Here is a 26,744-nt window from a genome sequence, read left to right as displayed (position 1 = left end):
TTTTTTTTTTTTTTAGAGTAATTTTTAACTTACCATTTGACCCAAAGCTTAAGGTGAAATTTTATTTCCCCCAGAACTAACACCTAAACAGCATCTGTACTACATGTGGGTATGTTATGTAAAAGATTTTTGTAAGTAAATATCTTACCTGTTCATTAACTTTCTTTTAGTCCTGAGTAATTATGACATTTACTTCCCCTGGCCAATTGAAAGTAGTTTATGTTAGAGAAAAATTGTTATGTACATTTTTTTTAAAATTGAGAACGTTTTCTTGGCTCTGGCTGAGGTGAATTTCCAGATAAATTGGAATTGAGGTGTCCTCATTCAGGCCAAGCAGAAATAATCTGTTAATGATGGAAGAGGCTAGAACTACAGCACTCAGATGACAGACTTCAGGTCAACCTCAATCTCAGTTCAGCCCTGGGACTAAATTTTGCCTGAACTCCAACACTTCCAGCACCACCATATTTGTACAGCAGGAGACCCTGGCATTTGGGAATAAGAACGTTTTAAATTTAAAAGTGCAGACTGCAATAGAGTGCAGGTAGTGACATTCCCTCCATCCGCTGAGTTCTCCATGTAGATCAGGACTTTAGTGCAGAAAGATAAATACAGTGCATTTCATCTGCCATAACCAAATACAGATAATTGAATTGACTGTAAAAAGTTGGTATAAATTATTAAATTACTATCATTAATAATCTCATCATTTCCTTAAAAGATCCTCCATGATTTCTGGCACAATCTTGCAATGTAGAACCATTGAAAGTTTTATCTATCTCCCTAAGGTACTGGGATATTCCTACGTGATTCGAACATTCAGGGTGGTGACAATTTAATATGCGTGATCATCTCAGATAGATACAAAAGGAAGAAACTTTATCTCTCATTAGATCATCTGGTACAATTGACAGAGAACCAAATGCTGTCTAGTGTGGAGTTTCTGTTAATGTACTTCTACCCCTATTTCATGAGGTGAAACTGATACCATACCATGATAGCACCAAACATAAGAATTATGCAAGATGTAGGGCCTGTGACTTCCTAAAGATTCCTTTAGTGCTTGTGAAGTACAAAAAAGGGGGGGGGACGACACATCTTTACTGAGTCCACCTTGAAAGCTAATATTTCTCACACCACAGTTAAATGGACTGCAAATATGCACAGGTGTGTGACACATGAATAGGGTTGACTGAGCTAGCGAAGGGTGTGATGGGAGTATTGTAAGCATGTTACTGTTAGCCCAAGCTAAGGAATGTCAACAACATACAAGATATTGCAGAGGCTACAAGGTGGCCTTGTATAAAAAAGCTGGCTTTTTTTTTTCCTTGCTGCAGAGCGTGATTTTTCATTTGCATATTATCTGTATCAATTAACTACTAAATTATCTGTTGGTAATGAAAACAATGACTTTAGTGTCAGAGAAGGGCTATTTCTCAGATATATTTTTCTTGAGAATATTTTTAAATGAAAGAGCTCTTTTGCATTGTAACCGGAAATGTGCACTGAAACGGATGAACAGTCTTTTAAAAATTAGCAGTGTGATCCAGCCCAAAATAAGGATTAGCAGAATTGAACTCCAGTGTAATGATATGTGATTATACAGATGAATAGTGCCAAATGGAATGGTTCTCATGTGTAAAGTTATTCACCTGCTTAATGTTGAAAGTATCTTTCCATTTTAAATCTGACTTTAACCTTTGCAGAGATCTCAACTTCTGTTCTGCATGAAACTGCAGGTGTGATAGAATTAGTCAATGGAGAACTTCTTTGATGCATTTAAAATTATTGCAAAGTACAATTTCAAAAGATTGATTTCAGAGTAGATTAAATAATAATTATCAAACAATGTGTTGCCATTTTTAAAAATACATTTCAAAATATGTCTTTTGGCATTTCACTGAAATACAGAACAGGGGTTATTATTTGGGGTTAAAGAAGGTGTTTCTGATTTAGCTTTTATCTGATCTAGATAACTGCATCCAAAGCTACTCAGTGAGCTTTGCATTTTAGAATGATTTATTTTCATCACAAGTTATTTTTGTTAAAATCATTTTATTAATCTCTTGATGAGACGTGGGCCGTACAAATAAATGCAAATACTTACTTCTCTTTAAAGGCCTTGCATATCTCCATCCCTATTTTGACCTGCTTGCCCTTCAAAATATGAGCACTGATCATATGGTTAGGATGACTAAAAGGAACCTGGAAGAACCACATTTCTTCTGTTTTGTCCATGATGCTTGTGCGACCATGGACACTTCCTCTATTCTCTTTGTGTATCAGGTCTCCACCTGAAAAACCCAAACAGCAGGTGCTCTCTCACCCCCTCATCTCTGCTTTTTTTTCTACCTACCTGTGGTATAAGCATTTTTTGGAGATTTTGAGAAAAGGAACAGTGGCCGGTGACAGTTCGCACAGTTGAGTGGAATAGTCCATAGAATGACAAAAATAAATCCAGAAGGGATCATCTGCTCTGCATACATCACTGATTTCTGATTGCTGAGTGTTTACCAGCTGCAATTATGGTTTTGACAGACTGAGCTGAATTCTAAACATACTTGAGAAGAGAAGATGCTCTCTTGTGCTGCCATCCTCCAGAAAACAACCTCTGCACCAAAGGTTAAGCAAAGGAAAAGCTTTTTCTTTCCCCACAGACAAACAACAAAAGCTTTAATAAATAGGGTAACAACCTGGTTTGATTTCATTTATTTATTTAATGAATGAGGAGAATGTTGAGTAAGTCAATCAAACCTTTGCAGCACAAACACTAAGCAGTGACAGCTCATTAACCCCCCTTTCCACTGTTGAATTCAGCTTGAGGAAATTTTTTATTATTTAAAAAAATTTTCACAAAGCTCAAATTAATAGTAGGGGAGAAAAAAAAAAAAGAAAAAAACAAACCAAAACCAAGCAACATTTTGCCTTGGTCTTTTCCTAAGACTGTACTCAATTGCCAACACTATTAACAACCAGAGATTAAGTTTTCTTTCAATTCTCCCATCCCCTTGGGGGCTCTAACCAACCAGATACATAACAGCTCATATCTCAGGCTTAAATTTTAACTATAGATAAGGGCATCAAGACACCCTTATAATATAAGTAACAAAATATATAGTAATTAATAATGCTGCTGCAGCTTTCTCTACTTTAATTTTTCCTTTCCTTCTCTTTTGCAGTATTTGGTGAAAGTCTGTTTTGAGTCTTTCATCTGTGACAGATTGCTCTAATTTTGTGTCCTGGGTCCTGTTAGCTCTGTTTATATTTAGCCTATCCAGACTTTTCTCTTCTATGAAAAGAGATTTCCTTTTTTCTGGATAGTTGAAAATGCTTTGCCTTTTGGATGGAAATCTCTAGTGGGCTGCTTGGATCTTGAAGGGAAAAAGCCTTTTGTCCTAGCACTTCCAGAAAAACTAGTTTAAAGTCAGCATGAAAGCAATCCACTCTTTTCTTTGCTTTCCTCTTTCTCCTTTTTTTCTCAAAAAAATCACTGAATTAGTTGACAAAGAATCTGTGTTTCCTTCTTTGATTTATACCTACTACCTGTCAACACCCTTTATTCAATATGAAACAATCTCCATTCACTCAATTTCTAGACTATATTCTGCATTTGTGTTTTCAAATTGGCTGCTGATGAAACAGGAGAACTTCCTCTCATGGGATCCCACCATCCATGTTTGTGTATTCCTTCTCACCTCCTTACGGAGCATTGATAGTACACCTCAGTGAGCTACACTTTTGCTACTGCTGTGGCTCACATGGTATCCATAAACCTCAAGTACATATCTGACGAGATTATCAGTGTTTTACTCTGTGGTCAAAGGCTGGAATTGTTTAGGAAGTCTAATTTGGTGCAGAATGCTGTCTAGATGTGGCCCATGCTGGCTGCATTTGAGTTGATTGATCCAGACTGGTTACTTAGAGTTTCAGACATTTCCTTGATGCCTGCAAGAGCAGGTTTAGGCTGGCAGTGGGTTACCCTAGAGAAGAACAAAGAGGCACCCAACACCCCAAATCACCTGGAAATGAAGTAATGAAAGCCCTTCAGAGAGCACCTTGAGTCTTGCCTATATGAGATTGGGAAGGGTGCTATGACTCTAGTTTTTAAGATGAAGTAAATATAATCTAAAGGTAATAAATGGAATCAGATTTCACCAGAGACAATAGGTTCAGTCTTGGATTTATTTCAATGGGCTTTGTTGAGAAACAGAGCCAATACAGTTCTGAGAGAAAGATTTCTCCAATTAAGAACCTAACAACTGGGTTAAATAGGTTCAGCTATGAGTAAAGCTTCTTGTAAGTTCCCCTCAGAGCAAAAGTTTAATGTAAACTGTCTTCTGGGTTGAACATTCTGCTAAAACATGCTTGAAGTAAGTAATAAATAAACAAAATCTTCAAAAAGCTGAAAGTAATGGTTAATAGAGAACAGATAAATGCCTTTATAGATATGATACTTCCCCCTTACATGTTGCAACTAACTGACAACTCTGTGTTGGGATTTGGGGGTCTTTTTTTTTTTTTTTTTTGTCTTTTTGTTTATTGTTAAAGGGGGAAGAAAAGATTTGAATTGGCTCCAATCCCATTGCTACGAGGTGGCTGGAGCCCAGCCATCTGTCACAGCTGCTGCTCGCCGTCGCCGCCACTCTAATTGACAATGAACCCAGCGCCCCGCAATAATTGGGGCTGCGCTGTGACTTGGTCAGGTAATGCACCCTTTTAGCATCCAGCAGTCCCCATCTGCATGTCAGCCCTGCCTCCTTCCCCGGGCGCGGGAGAGCAGCGGCCTCGCAGGCAGCTGCCCAGGTGGGCAGGGATGGCCTCACCCGGGAAGCGTTAGGAAAGCCTAAGGGAAGCCATGCCCATGTTGAAATTGAAAACCTCCCCAAACTCAATGGAAGATTTTAATCCTGCTGCCAAGGCACACATGCAACATCTGCCATTCAGCCCTTGGTTTTATATTAAAAGAAAAGAAAAAAAAAAAAACACCCGCAACTTCCAACAGTTTATGGACTGTCCCAGTCGGGGTTTCTTTGTTAAATTACCTCTCAACAATATTTTAAATTGAATAGTCTGGGTTTTTTCCCCATCACAAGCACTACAGGCACCAAAAGCTTTAGCACACAGGGTACGTAATTCAGTCATTCAGAAGACATCTTTGCAGCAAGACTTTCTTCAAGGTATAGGCATTTTGAGGGAGCAAAGCCTAATCTTCACCATTTTTCTTGACTGCAAGGCGTTGGAAAGCTCAAACCTTCCCTGGTGCTGTATGTATAACCTTGGTCCCAGAATATTTCATCCAGGCATTTCTCTGTCCCCTAGAGGCACCTGTCTGCATGGTAAGAGCGGCTGATTTGCAAGTTTTCTGTTATTTGACAGTATTTTGGGAACTGCTGCCTTCTTAAGTGGAAGTAATTCAGGTTTCCACAGCAGGTGCATGCATGCTGTAAAATAAAGGTCTACTCTTATATTTAAATTTTATAGCCCTTTGGGTCTCATCTAGAACATCATGAAGTAAATAGAAATAAGTCAGTTTACTCCAGAGAGATTCAATCTAAGCTCATAGGGTAGTGTAGGGCTTAAGGCAACATTCTGGGGCTAATTCTCTTTTCTTTCTTCAATTCCTTCACAATCCTGTATGAATTAAGATATGTATGGATGTCAGGACTAGGCCCAGTGAATCTGACTAGCCTAGAAGGATTGATGACATCGTTTACTTCATAGAAAACAACTTTTGTTTTAAAAAAGTACTATTTAAAGTTGTAGTGATTTCTATCCCCAGGTAAGTGCTTCCAGACCAGGCCAGGTCAGCTGGCCAGCCAGCCTGGCAGCTGGTCTCCGATGGGAGCCCTGCCCTATGCTGCAAGGCAGCCCTCGCTGTCTGCATGACTTTGGATTTTGTCATACCTTGCTTTAACATGATTTGGACACTACAAAGTCCTTTACTTCTATTTTCATCATTATCAATTAAAAAATAACATTTCCAGTTTTGTTATCTTACTTTTTGCCCTTTTCTCCCGGAAACAGAAGCTCAATAAGCTTTCAGTTCCCTTTGCAAAAATAACCTTTGCAGAGAATTTAACCCATGTAATTTTTAATATTATTGATAAGTTTATTATTGGGAAAATCTGTCTGAGCTAGTGCAAAAACTGATTTACCAACTCTTGTCTTCAGAAGTGTGATGTTTTTCTTCAGTTTTTGACAGAGTGGTGTGGAGTGATGTTGTCCTAACAGTAAGTAAATTACTCCAAGGGCAGCTTGTAGCGGAGAAATACAGTGTAATGGATTTCAATGTTTTCAATCCCCTAACCACATATCAGCAAAACTTCACCTGAAAAATTAATGAAACTGTGAGCTGAGTGGTGGGAATTGTTGAAATGAGAAACACATTACACATGAGTTGTTAAGTAGCTGGAGATGCAGTTACTGTACACTTGTCTCAAATACAAGAAAAGACGTTTAAGACTCTGCATACAAGTAAAGACAGGAAGTATTCCTAAAAACATTTGAAATTAGTCAAAATTCATGTGGTTAGAAAATGATGCTGATGTGTGAATTTTTCCTACAAAACATAAACAAACATGGAGAGAAACTGAGCGCGCATACACATCCACACACATGCACAAGAAAGGCCAGAAGGATGTTTCTGATCCTGACATGAAGAGCTTAAAGCATTTTTTTTTTTTGGATCTCTGTCTAGTCAGCTTTCTACACCACAATTTTAGACTTGCAGATATCAGTGGATTAATACATCATAGATGTTTCTTGAACAATTAGTTGCAGACCAGCAGATTCTGCAATAATTTAAGCAAATTTATTGCAGGTTACAAAATAATTTGGCAGGAAAATTACAACTCCAAAACTTTTGTTTCTATTACTTTGTTCAGCTTCATTTTGACCTGGGTTATTTTATTAACGTGGTTTACAGCGTGGTTTCAAAAGCAATGAACCCAACTGATTTGTGAAAACCGTGGCAGTGTCACTTCTCAGCAGAATGAAGGAATGAACGAATGTAATGCACAATCACCTTCAGTGGCTTGCAAGGCCATTTAAAGCCCTAAATGCTTGTCAAAATGGGGTTGAGATACCTTTCTTAATTTTACTTAAGGAAGTATATTAAAACCAAATAAATGGAGAACATGTGAAAAGGGAAGAGCAGAGGGATCCTGCCTCCCTTTGCGAACCAGGAGCAGCCTCGCATTCCAGCCAGTCTGCAAGCTGCAGAGCCTGTGCAGGCACGTCTGCTCTTCGGCTGGGAGCATGGGACACACAGTTAGGTACCTTTCCTGAGACTTAATAAGGTACCTTATCTAGACTCTAGATTTACGTGGCACAGATTTTAATTGCCCAGTGTTTCCCTAAGTTTAGAGCTGTGTTTTCTAATGCACCTCCTACGGGTTAGTTGTGAATAGAATCCCAGCACTGGAGGCAGTTATTCAGAGTAAAAAGCTTGGCCATGGTCCAGTATCTAAAAAGAGGGAGATTGAGGCAGAACTCATCTCGGATTCCAAAGGTGTTAGTCCAGATTTATATGAGCGTAACTGAAAGCAGAAGGAAGTTCGTTGTCTATTATGTCAAAGATATAAGATCTTTCAGACAATGGGCTATAGATACTAGGCAAAATACACTCATATGTTTTGTATCCTATTCATTGAATCTCTTCACTTGGAAAACTTCATAACTTTAAATGCAATGCTCGCATATTGTGAGGGGAGCTTGGAATATCTAAAAAAGAATCTGTGGAAAAGTTTTATATCAATTTTCACACAAAAATCTGTCCAGAGATTGAGATAAGCAATCCACAGATACATACAGGACTTCAACACTATTTCTAGATCAACTTTAATTGACAAATAAAGCACTCTCATTGTTCTCTTTATATATATATTCTATATGCAAAATGAAACATATCTCTTCTAGCTGGACCTTCATGCATCTTAAAGTTGTCCCATAACAAAGGATGAACACCTCTGTATTCATGGTAAGAAACTTTACTGTTATGTTTGAGGTATATGACATTTTATAGCTAACAATATGCATTCTCTGAGGGTGAAACACAGCTTCTGCAAAGTCTTTATGTCTTGATATACTGTATCTCTTGAATAGCAGCTTTTTCAAGGTAGACTGTTGGGGTTTTGCACTCCTTTCAGTATTTCTTTGCCTTTTAACATGCTTTTCAGTTTAGGAATTGAAGCTTTGGCTTTCTAAGAGGTGGATGGGAGGGAATGCCCTGAGACTCTTGACTTACTGTATCTTTCTATCTTTGCTTACCACTCAGAAGCAACTATTCAGCTCACATGATTTACAGGGGAACATTTTTCACAATGAAACTTGAAGTTTCATTAGCATATTGTTGCTTCTTCTAGATCATTATTAACAATAAACAATATCACTGTATCGCACACAGAGTCTTGCTGTATTCTCATAGCAAATAGCTCCTGGTTGATTACCAAGTATTGCTACTCTCTCTTTTATATCTTGCCAAGCTACACAGCTCATTCCTTTGTCAGTTACACAGATTTCTCTGGAATTATCAGAAGAAACAAGAAGGAACCAAGAGACCAAACTGGCATCAGGTTTTTGCCATGCACAGGCAGTCCTTCAGCCATGCCTGCCAGGGGCTTGTACATCTTCTGGACAGTGGCTGAAGAGAATGGTTAGGAGCAGGAACAGCCAACTGTGTTGGATTAGCCATGAGTTCCAGTCTCCAGAAGCAATTTCTCATAAAGACTGTCCTCAAGAATCACCAGGGTGAAATTTCCAAGAACTTCTCAGGTATTTAGCAATACAAGTCTGCAGAACCTTGACTCTTGATAAACAGGGAACACTTGTAAAATCTTTGTCATGTGAATGCTGAGCAGATTGAACGCTGTCACAATATTTTCCTCCCTGAGACATACTTTTTACTACTGATAAAGGTATAAATGGCAATATTCTTTCTTTATAAAGTAATTGTAAAATTGACTTCCTCAGGTAAGCTCCTTCTGCTGTGGTCACAGAGCTTTGAAGAACTGTCTGCAAAGCATTTTTAAGGGACTCACTCACTGCAACTTGCACACCTGTCCTTCCTGAAATAAAGAACCATACATCCTGGTCTAGAAAATACAGGTGATAAAAAATGTAAAAGTTACTTTCAGAACTAATCAAAACCTTCTTATATTTTTTTCTATCCAGCAGCAAGAAGGGCTAAGCTGCTCCTGACCTGAGATTGGGGGAGGGATATAGGGAAAGGGCTATATCAAGTGAGGCCCCAGGCACAGGTAATAAATCCTTGTCGGGTGTATTGTTCTGGTTGAAGAGGTGACCATAGTGTGGGGTGGGAGATTTTCAACCCTGGGGTTGAGCAGCACTCTGGCTTGCTAATGGTGTCCACCACCTGCTGCACTTTGACTTTTGGCTCAGTGGCAGCTGCAGAAGCCAACCCAGTCAAGAAAGGTGAGGAAAAGCACACTTTTGTGCTAGTTGAAAGGTAGCTAAAAGGCAACCAGTGGCATACACCAATATTAAAGAGAAAAAACTGTCATTACATCATTGAAGTGATATAATGATAAGGCTCTGACTGATACAGACTCCTGCTCTTCGGCTCCCACTGCACCCTGCAAAGGTTCTTCAGCAGTCGCGGTTTGACCCCTAACACTGAATACTGCTACAGATACCCACCCAGCTGAACAAGAAACATGTCTGGGCAATGTCAATTCAGGGATTTTAGGGTAAGAGTTAATTTTTGTTTGACAGGCACCTGTACCTAAGCTCCCTGTACAATTAGTGAGATGTACTACATTTCTAAAAGGAGAGCTCAGCTAGTCCACTGAAGAAATGCTGAGAAAAACGTTGATGTCTGAGCCCCACCTCATTAGGATTAGGTGATGGCTAAGTGGGGCTATGATGGTTAAGTAAGGTTTTGCAGTTCTAAAGTTTGAACTCAGGAGGGAAAAGTAATGGTTAGGTAGTTAAATCTCTTTCTTCTTCTAGCTCTTTTTTTAAAGTCTTCAGACTGACTCCTGAAGTCTGTCTGTGTTTTGTCATGTAAGTATTTGCACCGTAAAATAAATGGGGACTGTAACATTCCCTTCTAAAAATGTGTGTGTGCATGTTCAGCTCCATTAACAATAAGGGTGTATGCTGGGCAGGAGAGACCCTGACCCCAGGAAATTATTGCCTAGCTGCTGTAATGGCAATTGCTTATCTCTTATTTAAATAATCAAGTTAGTTAAACACCAAACAAATCTTCTAAACTCTGGTTTTTTATTTAGCTGAAAGAAATCATGGGGAGAATGAAACACAAATCCTGCATGGGAATGATTACAAAAAATCCCCCAAATTCTCCTTCAATATCCTGCTGGCAAGCTATATAGTCCCTCCAAAAAAGATTAATATTTTAAAAAACAGTAAACCAATTATAAACACGAGACGTCCCTATCCTCCAAATGCCAACTGAAAGGCTAGATTGCTATCTATGTAAGATTAGCAGGAAATTTAAATTATTATTTATTGTGGGCAATAAATTAGTTTAGATTAAAAGCACTTCCATTTTGAAACAGCAGGGTGAAATCAGAATTTGTCTGTTAATTAAGCCACCAGATTTTCATAGTAAAGATTTTACTGTCTTCTTAGTTTTGACCTTCTAATAACTAAACTGGTTTTATCTGCATCTGGGAGACCATGTAATATACCACAGCACTGGTGTACCACCAGATCTCATTCACTAGTGAATACAGTGAATAATAGCTGAAGACCCCATAAATTATATAATAAAAATATTTCATATTATTGGGCTTCGAAGACCAATAAAACAGTTAAGCAGCACTAACAGTATCAATAAAGTCAGCTGTTAGTACAGGTTTCCTTTTTACTAAAACAGTCATAGGATAAAATCAGTATATACAGTAACCATGTGCTGAGATCAGTATCTCAAATGACTATAAAGTTCTTAGAGTAGGGTAATTAGGGCTTTGAATGTGATCTGAATAGGGTAAGTTGACACCAGCTTACATTCTGATGGTCAAAGAGATGTGATGGTATCTCCTTTACAAAGAATTAAGTAACACTCCAACGTTTATGTGTCCATCTAAAAGAAGCCCCATAAAGCGGAATAAACACTTTTAAATTCTTGAAGCTCTTGAGACTCTTTTTTCACTCAATGAAATAATGCCTAATTGTCCCCTCAGAATTGCTATGTTATAATTATATTGTTAATACATTTTGAAAATACAAAAAAAATATTGCAATCAAAACTAGAGAAACACAATACAGATGTGGAAGTCTTTTTAGCGGTTGCCATACCATCTTTGACTTCAAGAGTTCCTGGACCATTTCTTAATCTGTTATCGATGTCTTCTGGTCTACAGCCAAAACCAGAAAGTTTTTTAGCTGTCTAATTGCTATTTGTCTAGTGTTCTGGAGAATCAGTGGGAAGAAGAAGCCTGTAGGATCCTGGCTTTAGTGTTTGGCATTAGGATTAAGACATCCACCTGCAGAAAAGGAATGCTACTGAAATTTTTCCTAACGGTCAGGATCTGAGACACAACACTGCTGCAGCAGACAGCTAAGATAGAAGAGGAAAAACAAATGGAGACTTAAGACACAAGCAGAGTATTTAAACAAAACAGTAAAAGTTAAGATGAAAGACCCACATAGGTCAATCTCCTGTCCCTAGCTCTCATAGTGGGACTGAAACAACTCACCAAAGTCCCTCTAATTTCAGTTTGACATGAGATAGTTGTGAGAAAAAATTGGCGAGCCAGGAAGAGCTCGTCATATGAGAACCGCTAGCATGAATGTCATAAGTAAGACCTCACTGTCTGGAAGGAACCAGTATAAACAAAAGGATAAGCCAGTATCACCTGAGGAGTAGTGGGTACGAAGAGAAGAGAAGGAAGAAGATTCAATAAATGTGATGTTAAGTAGGAAAAAACCTGAAAAGGTACTTACTCCACAAAGATCTAGTTAAGTGGAGCTGGGGAGTGAACTCAGGAGAGAGATTGAAGATAATCATAATGGAAAAGACTACTACAGGTAGATAAAAAGGAACTTTTTACTTTTTATAAGGGCAAACTCAATATAGTGCATAGATTAGAATCAAGGCTAGAGGGGAATGAGGAAGGAATCAGAGAGCATCATGTCATGTCCTCGGGCAGAGAGAGCCCATTGACAGCCAGCACAGAGAGAGAGGGACAAGGGACAAGGAGAGGTGGGTGAGGTGCAGCAATGACAAAGAGTCCAACAAGCTACAGATAAGGGAGGAAGAATGAATAGATAAAGGAAGTGGTTGATAATATGTCAGGATCAAGGAAAAAAAGAAGGAAGTTTGAACTGAGAAACAAGGAGTTAGGCTTGAGCTGAGGCATTTGGGAAGGGCACTGGAAACCGAATAGGATGTGGTAAAGAGAAATAAATAACAAAGGCACAGATAGGCTGTGCATGAGCCTGTTGGTTTTACTTTTTGAGATGCCAGCAAGATCTTAGACTAAGGAAAGGTAAACTCTTTGCAAACAACAGTTGGGAGAGGACATATATGAAACCTGAAGACCTACTCTGGATGACAGAAGGCATGAAATTGTAAAGGTTGTATTCACAAAGAGTATTAGAGTTCAGGAATTTTCTCCAGAACACTGAGCAGATCAAAAGTTGGAATAGGCGATGCTTGCAGAGCTAAGAAAGGGAGCAGGGCAATGAATAGCAAGGTGGATCAAAAAGCCCATGTGGTCAGATGAAGCCTGGGGAAGAGCTCTGGGCAGTAGCACCTCAGAAGGTGGGGTATTGGGTGGGCAGGAGTTAAGTTTAGAACAGGTTAAAGTCAGAATGATTGACAGATTGAAAAACAAGTTTGGCAAGTGGATAGAGAAGCAGAGCATGAGAGCACCAGGATTAGGACTGGGCAGGGGAAACTCTATGATGGAAAAACCAGAGTACATCACAGGCAAGATCTTCATATGGAGTAGGAGGTGGGCAAGCCAAAAAGCATTGCAGGGAGACAATTTTTTTAAAATATGGTTTAATTTTGAGAATTGTATTTAAACTGAGCAGTTCTGCAGCACACAGATTTCCTCACCTGCCTTCATGCTTCTCAGACTTCCCAGAAATCTTTTCTCTTTTTGGAGAGCTATGATGACTACCTCCCCAGATACCCTTAATGTACGTAATCACGCTGCAGTGCCTTCCATCTAACATGGCATAATGTACATTTGAAAATATGTCACAAATGGGCCAGTTTGAAATAGTGCTATAAGTGCACAAAAATTAGTTCTCCTACCCTTTGGCTGCTGAACAAGAAAATTGATTTTTGTGCATTATGCAATGAATTTAAATGGTGTATTTGAGACAGCTTTGTAAACATGGGACTTTGTAAACAGAGAGACTGGAGGGAATCAAACATAACCAAAAGCAATAGAAACTATTCCACTAACCTATTAAATAATTTTTTACTTACTGTTGCCCATCATGCCATTGGACTAATATGCAGGCTTGTTCTTGTGTTTTATTGTGTTCATTAGAAACTCTGGTTCGAAATGCAACTGGTCACTGCTACAGCTTCCATATCCTGTGATGGCTTTTAAAGGTGCTTCTGGTTACAGTACTTAGGTCGTATATATATAGCGAGTGCCTTTGAAAAGGCAAATTCCTGTGCTGTCATCCAAGCAATCAAAACACTCTTTGTTTGCAGAGCGGTGGAGGATGGAGGCAAGGGGAGAGGAGAGGGGGAGATGTTTGGAGAACCAGCGGTTGCCAGTCATTGGCGTGGCCACTGCCTTCCTGTCCCTTCCCAGCTGCCCCTCAAGCTGCATGTAAAAACCCAGTGTTCAAGGTAAGGCAACAAGCTCAAAGAATGTGGACCCAGCCCCGGCGCTAATGAGTTTCCTGGCCGGCACATGTCCTCCTCGCCCCGCTGCCTGCACAAAGCCCCCACCGACCACTTGCAGGGAGTGGTGGGACAGCAAGCACCGGTGCTACACCAGCAGGAATGACAAATTAAACACTAATGTGTTTGCTAGAGGCTTAGTTGCTGGGCTGGGGTGGCAGATAGGGTAACCCCTCTGCTCTGTGACCTTTGCTTCTTTTACTGGGGATGGGTGCAGAGAGGTTAAAGAACAAATAGTGTGCTTTTGATCAGCAGTGCGACACTGCGCTCCAGCCCAGCCACCTGAGGGGCAAAGAAAACTGTTCGAGCTTTTTACCCTCTCCATGGCAATATGCTAAATGCTTCTGCAGCGCAAGCATTATTTTTTAAAAGAGATTAAGGCCCTTTGCCACCAGCAGCCTCTTTGCACCGCATGGTTTTATGTCTCACAAAGATTAGTCTATCTGAAGTCAGAGCAGATTTTTTTTTCTCTGAAAATAAGCAAGAAATTATGTATTTATTAGCAATTTCTCTGACTGAAATATTCTCCTACAAGCACCAGCTTCTCCCTCACTAAGCAAAGCAAACAAGCTATTAATTCTCTGTTTTTCCTCAGGGTATGTGCACGAACAGCAGTTGTAGAAGCTCATCAAGCTGCTGTTTGTTCCTGATGGAACCAGAATCTCTGATGAATGTTTCATTATTATTTTCATCCAAAGAGGAAAAAAAAAAAAAGGTCATTTTCAGGAGAGCTTACACTCCTTTAAATGACACTGTTAGAACTCTCTTGTTGCAGGTTTGTCTAGGTCTCAGTTCCTCTCTTCTCCAGTATAACCTTTCTGAAGTCTGGTACCAAACGTTGTAGAGAAGACCAGGTGACTGGCGCGAAGCCTAATGTCCCCACTTTAGGTACTGTTTTAGAGCACTACAGTGAAATGTGCCAAAGGCCCCAGCTAGAACAACAAATCGCTTCCCACATGAAGACAGGTCTCCATTACCCAGAACAGATCAATTGCTCTGTGTGACTGATGGAGCTGAGGTGAAAGTACAAAAACCAGAACGATGCTAGCTCAATATTTCATTTTTGGTAATGAAAGTGATCTATTGCTGTTTAACCAGTAATCCCAAGAACATCAACACAGAAGACAGGGTAAAAAATGTTGGTTACAACATTGTTTATGTAGCCAGATTTCAAGATGAAACTTACTGCATGTAGTTCGCAAAACATTGGCATTTCATCATCTTTTATTTATGGAATTCATTAAAATGTGAGACGCTAATATACCACGCACTAAAAAGAAATCCTATAAACTATTCTCCTCCGTATCATCAAACCCATCAGCCATACGGTAGTAGATGGCTTGGAGGAACACCTCATATTCCAGTGATGAGCCCCTTCATCCCTTGTGACGGTGCATGTGTCTTGGCAATTGTTTTTCAGAGAAGGCCCATTTGTTTCAGTGGCACATCAGGACAAATCTAGTAGGGCTGCAAGTAAGCAGTGGAGAGAGAATTCACCACCTGCATTTTGGCTGTTACATTTTAGATGTAGTATTTATTTTTATAAGCCCCTGGGGGAACAACTCTCCCAGATGCACAGTATCTGCATAATCATCCAATTTTAGAGAGATTAAATATTCATATCAGGCTTCTTGAGTTGTGGTAATGTCCCTCTGGGGTTCTGAGAATCCAGGAAGAGTTTTGCCACAGCATAATGATCGGTGTCTGTTGTTCAGACTGTCAGGGTTAGTCTCTCCCCATCACAGCCTGTTTAAAGGCAAGTTCTTCTTGTGAATTCTTGAGAATGGTGATTTTTTCTTCCCATATAATGAGGCAAGATATTATGGATTCCATAACACAAGCTAGTTCGAGGATGACCAGACCTGCATGAAGGCTTTTGGTACACCTGTACACTGAGATTTATTACCTGTCTGTTTAGTTTAGACCCATCTAGCAACATAACTAGCTCAGATGAGGCTGAGGTGAATAACAGGTCAAGATCATGGATATAATTAAATTAAATAGAAATAGTTGTGAAAGGAATGGGAAGAATTTACTAAGGGGTATGAATGGGCTTGGTAACATCTTTCTAAAATATCTTTTAGGGCTTTTTTATTCCTTTTTTTGTTTGCTTGTTTGTTCATTATAACATATAGTGAATTATATAGCGAAATTAAATTTTGGCAATTAAATTGGTGATTAATATTTTTTAATGAAAAGAGGAAAAAAACCCATACTCTATCCTAATTTTAAGTCCTGAAGGTTCTTTGGGTCAGTTAATTGACTACATTGTGTAATATGTCTAAACATTGTCCTTGCTCTCCTGTGTTTGACAACTTTCTTTGAAGTTCTCATGGCCCGGACAGCAGTATGCTTTCATGAACCCGTGAAAGCAAAGCTTGCTGAAAAACTACCACCATCTTTCTTTGCAGTTCTGACTATGACCCATTTACTGTGCTGGCGTCTCAAAATCCAGACATTTTAAATGGCACACGTGGCTGGTTTTCCATTTCTCGCCATTATTGGCAACAACAGAAGATTTAAGAGGTATCACCTTGCTTCCAGATGAGATGTGTCTCCCAATTTCAGGTGCTTGAAAGATAGGTGTGTACATCAGAGCTAGTTGTCTACAACCTCTCTGCAGATAATAAAGAGGATGTGGCATTATTCAGAAACATTTCTTTTGCCTTAAAACAAGTATCTAAAGTAGTTAAGACAAATTCTCCAAAAGTGTTTTCCTCTCTTTACATGTGAAGTAATGTAAGGTGACTATCTCCCATGTAGACATCTGCATTATAAACTTTTATAGTTAGGTCAAATGAATTGCATCTTATATGTTACAGACTACTTTTCAAAAAATGTGGATGATTTAGAATCTGCTTTTATTCTTTATGAAATTAATGCAGAAAGGGAGGGGAAGAGAGGCATCCCAGAGTGGCCAATTTATAGAGTAACTAATCTTCGCTGTGTATGGATAAGCATCACAACCAATTGATATTCAGACATTCAAATTTTATGAGCTTCATCTAAAGAGAATACCTCTATCACTCAAATGTCTGCATGCTGAGAATATTGCATGGTCTCAAAAGAGTGGATTTTTTTAGCACTAAAGAATAACTTTGCAAACTTCTAAAAAATAACATTTGAAATTGGTTAATTGTATATGTTGCAATGCAAAAGAAAATTATTCACATGGAAATGGCTCTGGACAGTCAACAAATTACTTAAATAAATATGGGATTTCACTGACATTTTGGTATGTTTGCACATTCAGTAAAATACTTTTTGCAACTGTTGGAAAATGCTGCAATGTCTCAGACTTGGATGCCTAAAGTTAATCAACTATTTCGTGTCTTAAATTATTATTATTTTTTTAATGCTGACTATAGTCAAATAATACAAAAGCTTTTAAGCACACTTTTGAAAACCAAGCCAATTTATTAGGTTCCTGTGTAGAGATCCTTAGCTAACAAATTTGAGGAAATTGTGAAAAAAATGCCATGCTAAATTTTAGTAAACTTACATTCTAGCAACTTACAATGTTGTGTAATTGTCTTTGCATTTTGCTATATATTGACTTCATAGAGTGACAAAATACAGCAGGTTATGATGGAAAATAGGAAACTGATGTTTTCTTGTTAGATAGCCTTTCACCAATTGCATATGATGAGATGCTGCTCGCCTTGCCAGTTCGACACAAAAGGAAACCAGCAGATGGAAGCAAGGAAAAGCAGAATCTTTTCTGCACTCATTGGCAGCTAGTGCAATGTACTGACTTTTCAAATGTATAATATACATTATCGCATCTTCCATTCCTCCTGTGCCCATGGATGTTGGATGGACTGTCCTTCATTTCAGGACAATGAGGAAAGAAGTAGAAAACTTAAGTGGACAACTGAAAATAGGACATGCTGATTCTATTTCTACAAGTCAAAAGCAGATGTTTCAGCTTCCATACTTTACATGTAAATAAACTTAGTATAATTACATACTACTAAGATAGCTACTTTGCTCTGACTATGCAGAGGGAAAACCTCCTTTGGGAGGAACAAGCTTAATTCCACTGAAGTGAAAGGACTTAAGTTTCTGACCCCCTCTTGAAAACTGAGCTGGCATGGCAGGGCCTCTTCTGCTAAACAGTTACTGTTGTTTGATCCTCACATGTTTATTTAAATTTTTTATTAACGTAAATCAGTAAGACAGCCAAATGCAGTGTATAAATCTATGAAAATAGATTTGGTGAAATCTGTTTTTCAAAGAAATCTACTTAGAGATTTCTAAAATAAAAACAAAGGCGTTTTTATAATGTGTGTAAGTTAATTCTTTAAGCTCTGAGACAGATCATCAGATATAAATCAGCCTGGTTTCAATGACCACTGTGAAACCGTAGATTTTAATAGTAAATTAAGTGAGAAATAGAGAAAGAAGAGAAACAGAAAGTTTACTCTGAAATTTTTAAGGGCAGCAGGCTAGTGGAACAGAAGACAGACTATTTCAATATTATACTCTATTTTCAGTCTAAGTGTAATTAAAATCTTCAGTTATGGCATCTATATTTTACTGGTAGCAAGTAAAACTGTTCAGGAGGAGTTTAACAAATGTTTGAAATTTATTTGAAATTCATTACCACATTTCTACCAGCTGGGACGTAGCCATGTCTGCTTTCAGTCTCACACCAAAAGCATGTTACATTGCTCTGACTTTTATATGGGAAGTTGAATTTATTATAATTTGGAACATATCAAAGATTGGAAAGTATTCAAGCCACAGTGGCAGTGAGATGAGACTTCATGCAGTGGCTGCATTTAGAGGGGAATGGGAGAAACCGAGCAATGGTTTTATGCTCTGGATCTCTTCTTTCTAACATGCTCCGGTGTACCTCATTTCCACAAAAGCCTTGTGATCACTGTCCCTAACCACTACCCTCTCTTCCTTCACCCCAAGCTAAAACAAGCTGTATATTACAGACCTGTTTATGTTTAGAAAGACTCAGAGTCCTGTCTATTCTGTTTTGGGTTTCTTTTTACTTTCACGCTTCAATAAACCTAACCCACTTTCAACACACTAAGACAATTTAACCTATCCATACAGAGACTCAGTGTATTTTAATATAATGTACATTCGTATTCATATTTTCAAATGACCTCTATGTAGTCAAATCTTGAGAAAAGTAAACCAACTTTGTCTTCTCGATCTATGCCAAATTCCACAAACACAACAGAACACAGAACAACAGCAAAATCTCAAAAAAATTGCTTTTTTCTGAAAATGGATATTATGTATACATTCCATAAATGTATGTATGTCCAATACAATTTTTTAATATACAGAATGCATGGAGACTTTTCCAATAGTATTCTCAAGAGTAACACATTTCAAAAGTCTTCTGAAGGAGTCTATATTCTGATAATTTCCTTGAGGGAGGCTTTGGTTTTGTTGCTGTTTTTGTTGTAACCAGGTTGCTATACCTTTTAGGAAAAAAAAAAAAATCTTTCTTAGGTAGACCTTACAAAATGCTACTGAAACAGAACTGCCCTCTTAGGATTGGGCATATATATGGTGTTGTGTTTGCACAGAGTGTAAGGACAGCGGAAGTGGGAATAGATCTGGCAGTAGGAGGGAACTGTCGACACGGAAAACATGTGCTTCGCAGAGGGAGAACATTCATGGTGATCCAGACTTGTCTTTCCCAAGTCCTTCTACTTCTCTTTCAATACATGTGTCTTCCCACCACCTCTATGTGATCTCAGCTTGTGTCCTTCCCAGACACCTCGCATCAAGGTCATTCAAATCCCCTGTGTTCCCTCTCTATCTCAGTCCTATTTTAATCTCTCTGTCCCTGTCCTGTCGGCCCATGGCTGCTAACACTGTAAGACACTCGCAGCTGCTTCTTCAGCATTGCCCAATTTTGGGAATGAGAAAATGATGCCTCTATATATATTTCTACAACACTTTTTTCTCTCCCTGCTTCTTTCCCCAACAGTTCCCTAGGGAATGTTTTTAATGTCAATTAGCACACTAAATGTCAATTAGCACACTAAATTCTCAGAAATTAATCAAATAGTATGTGCTTGCAAAGAGTTAAAATAAGATACAGAGTTAAAATAAGATACAGAGTTTAATGACAAGGAATTTGTGAAATGTTTAAAAATCCTTTTCAAATTTGGAACAAAATTTTCCCAGAAATTTGATTTGCAGTGATTAGTAGTGAGGCAATGTAAATAACTTACGGGCAATCTGTTTTATTCTGGGGCAGCTGGCAAGTACAGCAGGCATGAGCGACTGAAAAGTTTCTAGCAGTCTCAAACACTGTCCTAGCTATTCTTCATAACAGCATCGAGGATATATTGACATTCAAATGTACATGTTCAGGGTACTTAAGAAAGGAAAGTAAAAAAAACCAAAAAAACCCAAAAAACCCAAACATAGCAAAGCATTTTATGCACCAACAAGAACAAGGTGGCATGACCACATGTATGTCCCAGAGGTGGCTGTCAGGAGAACTATGACTGACTTTACAAGCACTGGGCCTATAACAAAACAATGGTAGTGTTTTATTTTAATTATGGGTATGAATGTGTTTCATTTATTCTTTCAGTGGCTTCAGTCTCATATTGGTCACTAGGGCCATAAGATATATAGTATGACTTATAATACACAGTGTTCTTTTTTGCTTTTGGAGTAATCAGAAGGTTGCTCACACAGTATATTGTGCAAATAAGCATGGTAATTCTAATGGTGCATTACCGACTGCGGTGAGTGTTGTTTAAAACACATCGTGTTTTGTACTGCTGTGTTAGTATGACTCCTCAAGCAGACAAGATTAAATTCCAAGGCAAATGCTTCAACAGGAGCAGTACGCAACGTGTGCTCTCTGTCGTCTCAGCTGATATGCCACTGTACCTCTTGGCACCAAGAGAGCACACCGTGCACAAAATGATCCAGACCATTTACTTTAGAGACCTAAGTCAGATGTAACAACACTTGAAATGTAGTTCCTTCAACTCAGCAGGGCTGCCGAAATTGTCTAAATTTTATGACTAAGTTCCAAACCCAAAAAAACTTTTTAGTAGTATTTGTAAAGGCAATTTGGTATGTTCCTGAAATGGTTATTAAAAATCAGCTCCAGGAAACTGGATTGTTGCTCTTCTCTTGGGATCAAGCAATTCTCCATTGGAAAGGCTTTCCTCTAGAACTGCTTGTTACTGGTTTTACAGCATGTCCCTAACGTGGATTTCACAATATGGTACTCTGGGGTATGTTCCTGTTATGAGTCCTTGGAGTATTTACACATTTTGCTTGCAAAGAGAACAGAAACACTTAAGTGAAACCAACGCATACCTTGTGCTGGCTGAAGACCCATGGTCCTTCTCGCTTTTATTATTTTATTTATTTTATTATCGTTTAGGTTGGAAAAGACCTTTAAGATTATCAAGTCAAAGTGGCTTTCTGCTGCTTTTTCCAGCTGTGTGATAGTCACTAGCTATCTTGAATAGTGACCACTAGCAGACAGTGTGATAGTCACTAGCTATCTTGAATTGACAGCAAGGGTACTTTTCATCTAAAACAAGAGGCTAAGAGTAACTATTTCCCTACAGTAACTATAGCTGGGTTTTGCCACCCTTAAGGTACTGAACTTAAAGGATAACACAAATGTCCGGGGGAAGGCTGCCCTCTCAAAAAGTTTCAGAAACACTGTGCTGGACGACCACACAAAAGGAGAAGTGGTGTTCCTGCCGATCTCCTAAAACAATGAGTGGATGGTGGTGCTTGACGTGGAGACTGAATCCTGCTTAGGCATAGCCCTCCTCCTTGAGGTGCCTGTTGGCTGGCTCCTGGACGGTCTGAACCATCTCACAGGGTTTCTCATAATTCCTGAATGGCCAAGGGAAAGAAGTTAATCCTTCAAAGTCACAGAAGTGCTTTTGTGCATGAGAGTTGTGCCATAAAATTTAGTGCTTTGCATAGCTGTTCTGCAGCACTGCTGTTTCCCTGCTGTGGCTTTGCAGCTCTGTCCTCCAGGCTGTGGAGCGGATGGTCTAAGTGCTGGAAAAATAATACCTTTGTTTATATGTGTAAGGGATTTGCTAAATATTTTTTTCTTTAATTTGGAGAAACAATTACTGTTGGATATATTGAGAAAGTTTTGCTGCTGCTTGTTGTTGAAAAGTCCTATCTGAAGTCACAAAGGTCAAGAAAGTCTCACCTCAGAGTGACAGATCCATGAAAATGTTAGCAAGTCTTGGTAGTCTGCTCAGTACCCTATAGTGATTCAGATTCTGTGTGTCTGCTCCTGTATATTACCATTTTAATTGCCATACATGAGACTATATAATATATTCAGTAAGGCATGATGCAGAATAATGAAACATTTCATTACAGAAACATAAGCCTCTTCATTATATTGTCATGGGAATAGATTTGTTCTATTATAATTGTTTTTATATTTACAAAAAAAAATCTCAAATATATTAAGCTTTAGTACACTAATTAGATTGTACTTTACAGTACCTGTATGTGTGATTTTCTTTCTGTTCACAGCTGGCAGATGGTGTGGAGCATATAGTTCTGCTATTAAGAGCTGAGGAATTTTAAGCACAATGTGTATTGCTCTTTGTTGCCTTTTCATTATGTCTGCAACATTGGCCTGTCTTCTGTTCTTTCTTTTTTGGTTTTGGGGTTTTTTTTTTCCTTCTTTTTTGACTTTGTTTAACTTTACCTTTTTTATTTAGCTGCTTTTGCACTTTAGGTCTGCTGCACTACTTCCAGTAAGTCAGCAATAACTTCCTTAACTATTGCATTAAGTTTTGTGTGCTTGAACGCAGTGAATTTCCATCCATATTTGATTTCATTAACTTCACTGGATTGCAGGCACATATAAAGTTAATCATGCTGTTAAATGTTCCTTTGAATAAGCCTACGGACACATAAAAAGTCACAAGAGGGCAGACAACATTACAGATTCATAGGTTGTCTGTCAGTTACTCAATAGTGTCTGATCATATGCATACTCTCTTTGTATAATCAACTTATAGTCTCAGTATTCAACCATTTAACAAAGAGCAACTGATCCACTGGTAATTTTTACTCTAGAATACCACAAAGTAACTTGTATCCCAAAAGAAACTCTTAAACTTATATGAAAGCAGTGTTTTTGGTGAGTCTTAAATTTGAATAAAATATAAGGGATATATGTTCCAAGATACGATTTTCTGTGTGAGAAAGATAATTATCAGATAATTAGAATATACTGCTTTTCCACAAATGAAGTAAAGTAATAATGCAACAGAAAATATAAGACCTCTGAAGTTTCATAGATACTCATTACAAAATGTCTACCAATGTAAGTGTGTAATTACTATATTCCTAGTGTTTCCTGGGAATTAATTCTAACTTGAAAAATATTATCATATTCATAATCAAAATTATCATCTATTATTAATTATTACTGGTAAACACATTACCCAACAAAATCCCTTACAACTATTAACAAAACTAAATACATATACAGTATCTCAAACTTTGAAAAGCAGGGATAATAAAAGACAGATTTTACATTTTTAGCCTGAAGAGTTTTCTGTATGTCTTGATTAGATTGTTATCATGAAAGATTTCCTCCTGAAGCTGATAGCTCTGCCTACTGATGGTCTTAATGAAGACCAGAATGAAGAAAAACAACATGCTTATAGTATACTAAGTACTAGTTCCAAAATTCTTTAAGAATAAGCCAACTCCAAGATAGTCTAAAACTAGGAGATTCAAGGCCATGTTTTTAACAGTAGGAGCTTAAGTTAAATAACCCAATGAATGAGTAATCTCAACAAGGCAGATGAAATAGGGCACCTGTTTTAGATACTCAGGCATTCAGTCAATGTAGAGAAAAAGATGTCTCCAGAAATGAGTGTGAAAGCCTTTACCTCATCTTCCTCCCTGACCCATGCAGAGAGCCCTAGTACCTTTGTGGGGTGAGAGATGCAGCGAGTGAGCTCATGCACTTTAGGGACCTTGAAAATGTTAAAGTTAAAAATGGAAGCCCTACCTTGACTCAGCCGTTTCTGAGTATCGTGCCCTGGCTAGTAGGAATGAGTGAATGATCCTCAACCACATAAGCATTCATTGCGATGGGTAAGTAAGTGTGCTCCTGATGTAATGTTAAGCGATCTGATGCACAAAGCTTAAATGCAAAACTGTCAGCTCCAGCTGGCCACCTTCCCTGGAGAAGAGACAGAAGACTCCCCCACAATGCAAACTACCTGAGGTTTGCAAAAGACTGTGGTCATTGGTAGGAATCTCCTCTGTCTCCAGCAGGTGCTGGAAATCCCATCAAATCTCAGGAAAAATGATGCTATCAGCCATTTTAAGGGAGACACTGAGGGGAAGAAGGCTGCATAGGAAAACAGCTGTCTGTATTTTTTCTGGTGAGGTTGAGTAGATGATGAACGTCCAGTGTCTCTTCCCCATTCATTTTTCCTTTAACTACCCATGAATTCTTATGTCCAGAAAGAATTGTCAGCTGTAACCTAGTACTGCAATCCTTGCAATGGACTTAAGAGGTCTTCAGTGCTTCAAAGGACAGAAAAGAAATTAATTCAGAACATTGTTTACTTGATATCTTTGAATATTTTCTTAATAATTAGCTAGTGGATAAAACATTCCCAGTGTTGTTTGCTCTTCTGTTCTGTGCCTCCCTCAGCTTCAAATTCGTAAGACCGTGTCATAAGCTTAGTACTTACCCAGGCAAAAATGAAATCAAGTTTTTCAAAAGTCCCAAATAAAGGAATACAGCATTTCTAGACAGCAGGAAACACAACAAAAAGATATAAAAAACTGGGGCATAGAACAATTTTCATATAACAACAAAATCTCTTACTCTAAAAAACTACAAAATCAACCTCCATTCAAAAACATCCCGAATAACAGCATCAACATCTACAAACATTTTCTGTAAAGAACTCTGATTAGAGTACATATTATTCCCTCTGTTGATTAATTGAACTGGCATTTTGATTACATTTAATTGTACACATTAAATAAGTTAATGCTGTGCAGTGATACACCAATGCATATAGAGGGCTTTTTAATTTAATGTAAACAATTATATCCTAAATCACACAAAGCATTGAAACATTCATCTCTTTTTTTTTTTTTTTTAAAAAAAAAAAACCTCAATAAACATTATTTCCCTTCATCTGTTTTGAGAATCATGGTTCTGACTGAGGTTATAGAAGCACCATTACGAAATAACTTTCAAGGCTTTTGATTGCATTGCAGGACAGGCTGCTCAGAGCTCCAGCTGTCAATTTTGACTTTGCCACAGAACAACCTTTCTCCTCAAACAGAGGAGATTAATCCTCTTGCCAATGCTTATCTGCTCCAAGGGGTTTTACAGTCAGGAATGAGGAAAGGAGGAGGTTGCAATAGTAAAAATAATGATAATGAAGAGTATCTTGCAGGTCTACTTTGAAACTTTCAGTTTTACACATGTTTGAGGTCAGATCAGTCATTTACCTAGGAAAGTTGGAAAGAGTTTAAATGTGAGGGTTATTTTACAGTAAACAATAGTGGGTTTAAATCCATTGGCTATTTTTATTATATTCGAGGTTTGATCAACCAGCATAAACACACATGCTAAGTTTAAAAAGTACAAGCAGATACAACTTTGAAAACCACATTTTGCTTTAGTTTTGTTACTTTGCACACCGTTAAAAATAGTCTAGTTTCTACTGTAATGCTACTCGAGGTAAAAATACGTTTCTCACCTAGACCACAAAAGCATTTTGAAAATATGTATTTATGTAAATGAAATGAAAAGTTAAAGGCTGGGAGAGAGGTCTAATATATAAATATAATTGCAACATGAGAAAGATATGGAAGTTTTAGGCCTCAGGTAAACTAGAAAATGCCTTTGTTAAAGTCTGGAGGTGAATCAGTAATATTCTGCAATATTCTGAATGGCCTTCCAGTATATATGTAAACAGAGCTGATTCTATAGTACATTTAAAACTCAAGGAAGGAAAAGCTCTCAAGTATTATGAGTGACTTAGAAACAAATATTAATTTGTAATTAATAAAGAATTTTTTTAAAAAGTTCATATGCTGTCTTAAACAGAAGTGCAACAAAGAAAAAACATCATGAACTAAAATCTGCTTATTAAAAAGTAACAGGTTTTTCAACAAGATGAAAAAAAGAGATGAAGGAATGCAGAACAGCAGTTACAGCAGGTACGTATGCAAAAGTGCAAGACTGAACACTTGGATGATAGGAAAATATCATAATAAATACCATATTGCTAGGCCCAACTCTTTTTACAAAACTGATAGGAATCAATTAATCACTCATAACGTAACTGATTATTTAAAAACAAACAAGCAAACAAACAACAAGGATAATTTTTTAAGAGATTCTTGAATGAGCATTGTCCCTTCCTAGACCTGATAAGGTTTGTCCATATCTAGCAAGATGCAGCCCAAAAAGACAAGAGGTGGAAGGAAGGACATAATGCATAGGAAGAATTCAGAAACATCGCCTGGACATGTAGGGAGGTGTCAGGAAAGCCAAAGATCAGCTGGCCTCGAGACTCGATAGGTACGCAAGAAGAAGAGCTTGTACATTCATAGTAAAAGACTGAACAAGGAAAACGTGGAACTGTTACTGAATGGGAAGGATGATTCAATGCCAAGGGCACTGATAAAGCCAAGGAACTCAGTGTTCCCTTTGCCTCAGTCTTCTCCAACTATTAAAGAGGACTTCAGTATTTTTTTTTTTTTCATGTCCATGGGAACAAAGACCATATTTGTATTTTCATTAGTAAAATTACAGTTTGGAATTTCTTGTGATGACAGGAAACTCTTTCCCAAAGTGTTAACCCCCCCAAATAATCACCCTTCCCTTACGTACTTCATGAGTTCT

The sequence above is a fragment of the Balearica regulorum genome, chromosome 3 (assembly GCF_011004875.1).
Source record: "Balearica regulorum gibbericeps isolate bBalReg1 chromosome 3, bBalReg1.pri, whole genome shotgun sequence".
Lineage (NCBI taxonomy): Eukaryota > Metazoa > Chordata > Aves > Gruiformes > Gruidae > Balearica > Balearica regulorum.
This window is presented reverse-complemented; position numbering follows the sequence as displayed.